Source organism: Vipera berus (assembly GCF_964194415.1).
Source record: "Vipera berus genome assembly, chromosome: 5".
NCBI classification, from domain to species: Eukaryota; Metazoa; Chordata; class Lepidosauria; order Squamata; family Viperidae; genus Vipera; species Vipera berus.
Window position 1 is genome coordinate 28,266,722 of NC_138207.1, and position 6,938 is coordinate 28,273,659.

Here is a 6,938-nt window from a genome sequence, read left to right on the forward strand (position 1 = left end):
GACATCGAAGCTCACAAGTAGGTCACAGGGCTGTAAGTTTAGTTTACTTATGATCTCTATGAATTGGAATGAGTTTTGTACGTGTGAGGTGATGGAATTTGCGTAAGGCTGTAGTTGTTTGGCAAGAAATTTGGCTAGATTTTGTAGAGGTGAGCCTATGGAGCTGACTATGGGTCTGAGTGGGGTTCCTTCTTTGTGTATCTTGGGCAGACCATAGAGCTTAGGACATCTGGATGATTTTTCTCTGGGAATGATTGTTTGCTGGATCTCTTCACTGATGGGGGTGGCTTTTATTTTGGATTTTGTGGTATTGTATTGTGGTACTGTATATATATACTGTATATATGTACATATATATATATATATATATACATACATCCTACCACTTATTTTACATTTCTAGATCTACTCAAAAGGAATAAAAAACTAACAACTGGTTGGTAGGCAGATAAGTAGGCAGATTGATGTAACTGTCTGGGATTTATGTAATACCTTTTTTGATGAGATCTATGTTTTATTTAAATCCAATGTAAAATTCATTTTACACACTGTTTAAATGAGCATTTAATAATGTACAAATCTTAAATGTTGAATTTTTATAACATTATTTATTTTCCCTCAAAATAAGTGAAAGAGAGGCCTCTTTCACATTTCTGGATGTACGTCATTCAAAAGAGTTATCTGCTCAGAAACTGATATCTGGAAATATAGACTGATCTATTGCTCATGCTATGAACTATGATTTTTGAGAAGCTATTGCGGCAGACAGGTCCTAAGGGCATTGCCTGATTTATTTCTGCTTAGGGAATAGTCTTTCCATAAAAATGTGTTAATTCTCTGTTAGTTAATTCCTTACTGTCAGACCTCCTTGAGCCATTCCCATCTTCAGGTATGGACAGTTAACTTCACATCTGTTAGTTGGCACTTGCTTCCATTTCTAATTTGGAATGTTTCTGGCCATTATGGAGTAATATGGGCTGTGTCTTTGTTTATTTAAAGAACATTTGAACCTACTATCACGTTATACTGAATATACATTTTTTCTTTATGCTCAATGTTTCACATGGCTTTTGGGGACATGGCAGCTGCATTAACACTTGCTTGAAAAGTTCCACTATTGTCTGTCAAGGAAAAAAAACCCCAGCCCCCATTTTTTTCTCAAGCCTCAAAATACATACTTGTTACAGTAAATTGGTAAGGCAATATCCATGCTATAATGTGCACTTTTGGTATGACTGTAAATGAATAATTTATAAGCCAGGTTTGAAATGGATGCATAAATACCTACTGTATTCATTAGATCCCTTTTGGTACAACACTGCTGCAAACAAAAATGAGATTTTTCAATTCACATGGAAATGTTGAGGCTTTAATTTATATTTAAATATGTATTTAATCATTACAATAAGACTGCTACTAGCTTGTATGACTATAGGAGACATCTTGTTTCCTGTTAAATAAATGTCTCTACTTGCTCTCCAGATTTGTTTATAAAATACCAGCAGAAGATAAATTTTTGACATGAGAGTCACAAATTGTCTTCTTCAATGACATTATTTGTCTAATACCTGTTAACTAGGCATTTAGAAAGTAAAGAGTGGAAATTAGAGGGTTAGTATATCTGATCTAACCCCAATCATAATTATTTTCTAACTTTCTAATTATAGAACTACATAAAGATATCCTTTTCATTTCTACTTTATGGAACTTCACATATAGATAAAAATTTCTCTTCATTCATTAGATTTTACACTTGTTTTATTTATTTTTTATTGACAACTGTTTTGCCAATTCACAATGCATAGGTGAGCAGCTTTGAGATATTGCTCCATATACTACTAATGTGTTTTGAAAATGCATACAATTCAAAGGAAATCTATATTCCATAATTATTATACTAAAGTATCACAATGACCAAATGGTGTAGAATATGACTACATTTTATAAGTACCATCTAAGACTTAGAAATGTGATTCAATATTCCGTATTTGTGTAAAGTAAAAAAAAACTACAAGCAGTTATATATAAATATGTGTGTATGAACAATATCTCCATGTATAACAAACATTTAGAAAAGACTGAAAATGCAAATAGCTTAAAGTAGGAAAATGAAATGAAAATGAAAAACATAAGAATGTAAAAAACAGATTCCAAGAAGGCTGTTAGAAGGGACAGAATTATTAACCCAAAATATTAAAATTGTATCCACCTTCTTCAGTAGGATAATTAATAGGCATCAACAACCTATAGCCTCCAAATGTTGATGCACCACAATTACTAACACAATTACCTTATTTATCTTCTAGGAATGCTGGGAATACCAACATCTGGATTCAGTACTTGCATTATTTTAAGAATATATCAAATATTATTCTTTTCAAACATTTCTCTCAGTATAACACTTGCTTCTTTTAAGCAGCTATTTCATTTTTAAAGGAACATTCTTCCTCCAATTTTTCCTATGGATGAACTCCCTTGCCTTCTGCTCTCAATGGAAATCTTCTAGTTTCCCTTAAAATGCTATGCCTAGAACTGGGAACCTTGTGGAAGAAGTTTGATCGGAAGATAAAAGCATTTTGATCCTCCCAAATGGGACAGTCTGCCACCTAGTTCTCCATCTTTTATAATCAAAACAATTTTAAAGTCTATAAAATAGCAAGAGTGAGAGTTTGGCAAACATACAACATATTGTTATGACCTTATCAGAGCCTGGTTCGGAGGATGAGGACTTGGAACTGGGACCATCTGACAGGGATGGCCCATCACCCTTGGCATGTTTGGAGAACCCAGGGACTGAGGATGATGTTTATATTTTATATTTATTTATATTTAAATTTATATACCGCCCTATTCCCGTAGGACTCAGGGCGGTTTACAGGGAAGATTAAAAGTTAAAATACATCATATACAATTAAAAACGATTAAAACTAAGATTAAATTAATCCCTGAACTTAACTAACTAAACTTAACTTAACTAAAACCCCATTAATTAAAAATTAAAAGGCAGCGGGGAAGGTACCCTCCTTCAAGGAAGCAGTTATTACTGCCTGGAACCAGCCTCGTGTCTCCTCCCGAGCCGCATAAACCAGCCAGGAGGGGCACGGGTCCAGTAAACAAGTGGTGGAGCTCAGTCTCCTCATAATCTTGTCCACATCATCGGGAGAAACAGGGTCGAACTCAGTCCAGATAACATGCTCAGTCCAGATAACACGCTTGATTCCTCCATGCCAGACTCTGCCCAGTCAGAGTCCAAACCGGTCCAGATCTGAGCGATTTTGTCCACCAGATGATGACTAAACTCCTCAGCCCGACCCTGTAAGGGTTCCTCCCTCACCTCCCGATTAAGGAGAGAGCGAGTCACCCTAAACAGGGCGGCTGGGCGATTATCTGCGGACGCGATGAGGGCAGCAAAGTAATTAGACTTCGCCGTCCTCATCACAGCGAGGTAAGACCTTGTGAAGGCTCTTAGTCGCAATCGGTCAGATTCAGACCGGGTGGACCTCCAACCGCTCTCTAGACCCTGTCTCCGACGCTTCATCTCCCAGAGCTCCACAGTAAACCATGGAGCCCAACGGGATCTGTGCCGAGTCTGGGGTCGCAAGGGTACAACACAGTCGAGTGCCTCAGCAGCCGCCCTTTCCCAGGCATCGACCGGGCTGTGAGTGAGGGAGATAGGTAAGGACCCAAGTGCCGTCTGGAACCGTTCTGGGTCCATTAGGCGCCTGGGACGGAACCATCTGGTCAGTTCCACAGCCCGGCAGCGGGGGGTGGCCCAATGGAAGACCAGCCGCAGGAGATAATGATCGGACCATGACAGGGGGACAACAGATGGCGAGCCCCCTCCCAAATCATCCAACCATTGTCCAGATAGAAAAATCAGGTCAAGGGTGTGACCCGCTCCATGAGTCGGGTCAGGGTGGGTTCCAGGGCCCTCAAGTATTGGGGGAGGTGGTTAACTGGATGGAGAGCTGCCTGCCTTCACAGACACAGGAGAGGCTTGGCTGCTGACAGGCAGTGGTGCTGATAGGCAGTAGATCTCCTCTGATGAGGAACAGCTGCCTCCTCTACTCGATCTAAGGGCATGGAGAGCGGAATGTAGGCAAGCTCAGAGAAGGGCTTCAAGGCTACTTGGGAGAAAATTGCCTCACCCCTCCTCACATGGAAGACCTGGAGTGCAGTGACTTCAGGAGAAGCCGTGGGGAGTTAGTCTTTGACAGGAACAAAGTGTTTTGGATGAAATGAAATGAAATGAACCTTCATTGTCGAAGTACAACTATGTGTACATTGAGATTAGCTGAGCCTCCCTTTGTGCTCCCACCCCCCCAACACACAGTGACAACAAACCCTCCGTCTTACTACACCATGTGAACCAACTACACCACACACCGGCCTCCCAAGTCAATTCTGCATAAAGTTCACAAAAGTTATTTCTCATTCAAAAGCCTAACAGCCCACGGATAGAAGCTGTTTTTCAGCCTGTTGGTGTGGCTGGCTATACTCCTATATCTCCTACCCGATGGTAGGAGAGTAAAAAGATACCGTCCAGGGTGTGAGTCATCCCTGAGAATTTTCCTCACTCTTCCAAGGCAGTGAGCCCTGGCGATGTCATCCAGTGGTGTCAGGGGACAGCCCACAATGTCTTGTGCTGTACTCACCACCCTCTGTAATACTTTCCTATCCGTGGCTGTCAGACCAGCATACCAAACCACAATACCATACGAGAGGACGCTCTCTATAGTAGACCGGTAAAAGAGGGTAATTAGCCATTGTTCTACCCTGTTCTTCCGCAAGACCCTGAGAAAGTGAAGCCTCTGTTGGGCCTTTCTAGCCGCCTGGATTATATTAACTTTCCAGGTCAGATCTTCACAGAGGTAGACTTTCAGAAATTTAAAGGAGGAAACTCTCTCCACACAGTTCTCTCCGATGTAAAGTGGGGCAGGTTCCTCCTTTTTTCTCTGGAAGTCTAGCACCATCTCTTTCGTCTTGCCGATGTTCAGGTGCAAGTTGTTGTTACTACACCATATGGATAGTTTTTGTACCTCCTCCCTGTATGCTGTCTCATCCCCACCTGCTTTGACTGGTGCCTTTTGCCTTGCTTTGAGGACTGCTTTTCACCTTTGCTTTAAGGACTGCCGTTTGTCTTGCCCTAGCCTTGTGGACTGCTTTTGCCTTTTGCTTAAGAACTACCTTTGCTTTGTATCTTGTCTTTCCCCTGAGGACAGCCATTTATCATATGCCTGGACTTTGCCTTGTGGACTTTCCTGGTAATAAGAAAGGGCTGTTGTTTGGGGTAGTGTGGGGTGGAGACTTACTGGTCATTGGAGGGCCATTTGTTGAATATTTCTTGAGGGCAATAAAGGACTCTCTAAAGGACTACCTTGCATTGACCACCTGAGTCATAACACATCCACAGTGGCATGTTAAAACAGCATTGAAATATAGAGGCTGCTTTGTGCCTATCTGGAGAAGAAAGAGAAGATAGATTTGTTGTTTTAATATCTTAATAGTTTCATATGTGCCCAGTATTCCTTTTTCTTTCTTTGACATCTGCATGGCACTGATGCTTCTGAACAACAGAGCAAGAAAGGTTTGTTTTTCTTTACTACTCTGAAAATGGCTTTGTGACTTCATGAATGTCTTTCCCTAGAAGTAATGTTATCTGCATTTATGCATTTATTTATTAAACACCAATATTTTATAGCGGCATTAAACTAACCCCCTAAGAGGTTATTAAAATACATGTCAATATTAATATCAATACAGGTTGATGTTTGTGTTGATCATATCTACTTATACATGAACCTAATTTGCATTACTTTAATTGCAATCTTGAGAAACAAGATTAAATTACTTCAATTTGATATCTGCTGACTTTTTATGTTTGGTTTGCATTAAAATAGACTTTTCTTAATTTACTTTATCAATAATATGAAAAATTAATGGAGCTGTTGTTAAGGTTAAAAGCACCTCAGAGACAGCCACATGTATTTGTTGTTATTTTGTTATTATTCTCAAAATAGCTGAGAAACTTGTGGGGTTTTCATGATCAGAATAATAAAAAAACTCCATTTTCCTGGCAGGAGGTTACACAATACTCATTTTTCCTACTTAGAAAAGAAGGTTTATAATAATTGACTAGTTCCACCCTTATGGTTAAAATGTTGACATGATGTTCTGCACCCAAGGAAAATTGAAGTGTTTGGATTTAAGGCTATTTAAGTCCAAATATAACAGAGTTGATATATTAACCAATGTACAGTTAGTACACATAACAGAAATATAATAAGGATATTATTTGCTGGAATAACGTTGGTAGCTAGGGATTACAAAGACACTGGAAATGTTTCAATTAATTGATCCATTACTTATGTTTTCAGCAGAGAGAGAAAAAAATACCAATGGACTGAAATTTGATTTTAAAATGGATCCTCAGTTATGGCTATTTTCTGGACTAAATAGATTTAACCAGAATAAAAAATTCTAAATTTTCCAATACGCTGCATCTAATTTTCAATTAGTAGGATGAAGCAACAGCTGCATTGCAAGGTAATCTCTAGATTAGGGAACATAATTAGCATTGAAAAACAGGATTGGACCTGGGATAAAATTGAGCCATAATAAACTTGTGGCCTACTGGCCAATTGTAGCAAAATGTGCCAATTAATATTAATGCAACATATTATATGGGTACAACTCTGAATGATAATTTAATGTACTCTTAGATTATATAATATTACCTGAAAACCTCAATTGACTCAAACCATAATAAGCAGCAGAGGTCAATCTCTATGGATCTATTGGATGATGACCATGTAAGATTGTGGCTTGGAACATAAGAGGAATAAATAGTAAATAACATGAATTAACAAGTGAAATGAAATTAAAAATACTTATGAGCTGCATTAATTTATGGTAGGCTATGATAAAAGGGTATATAC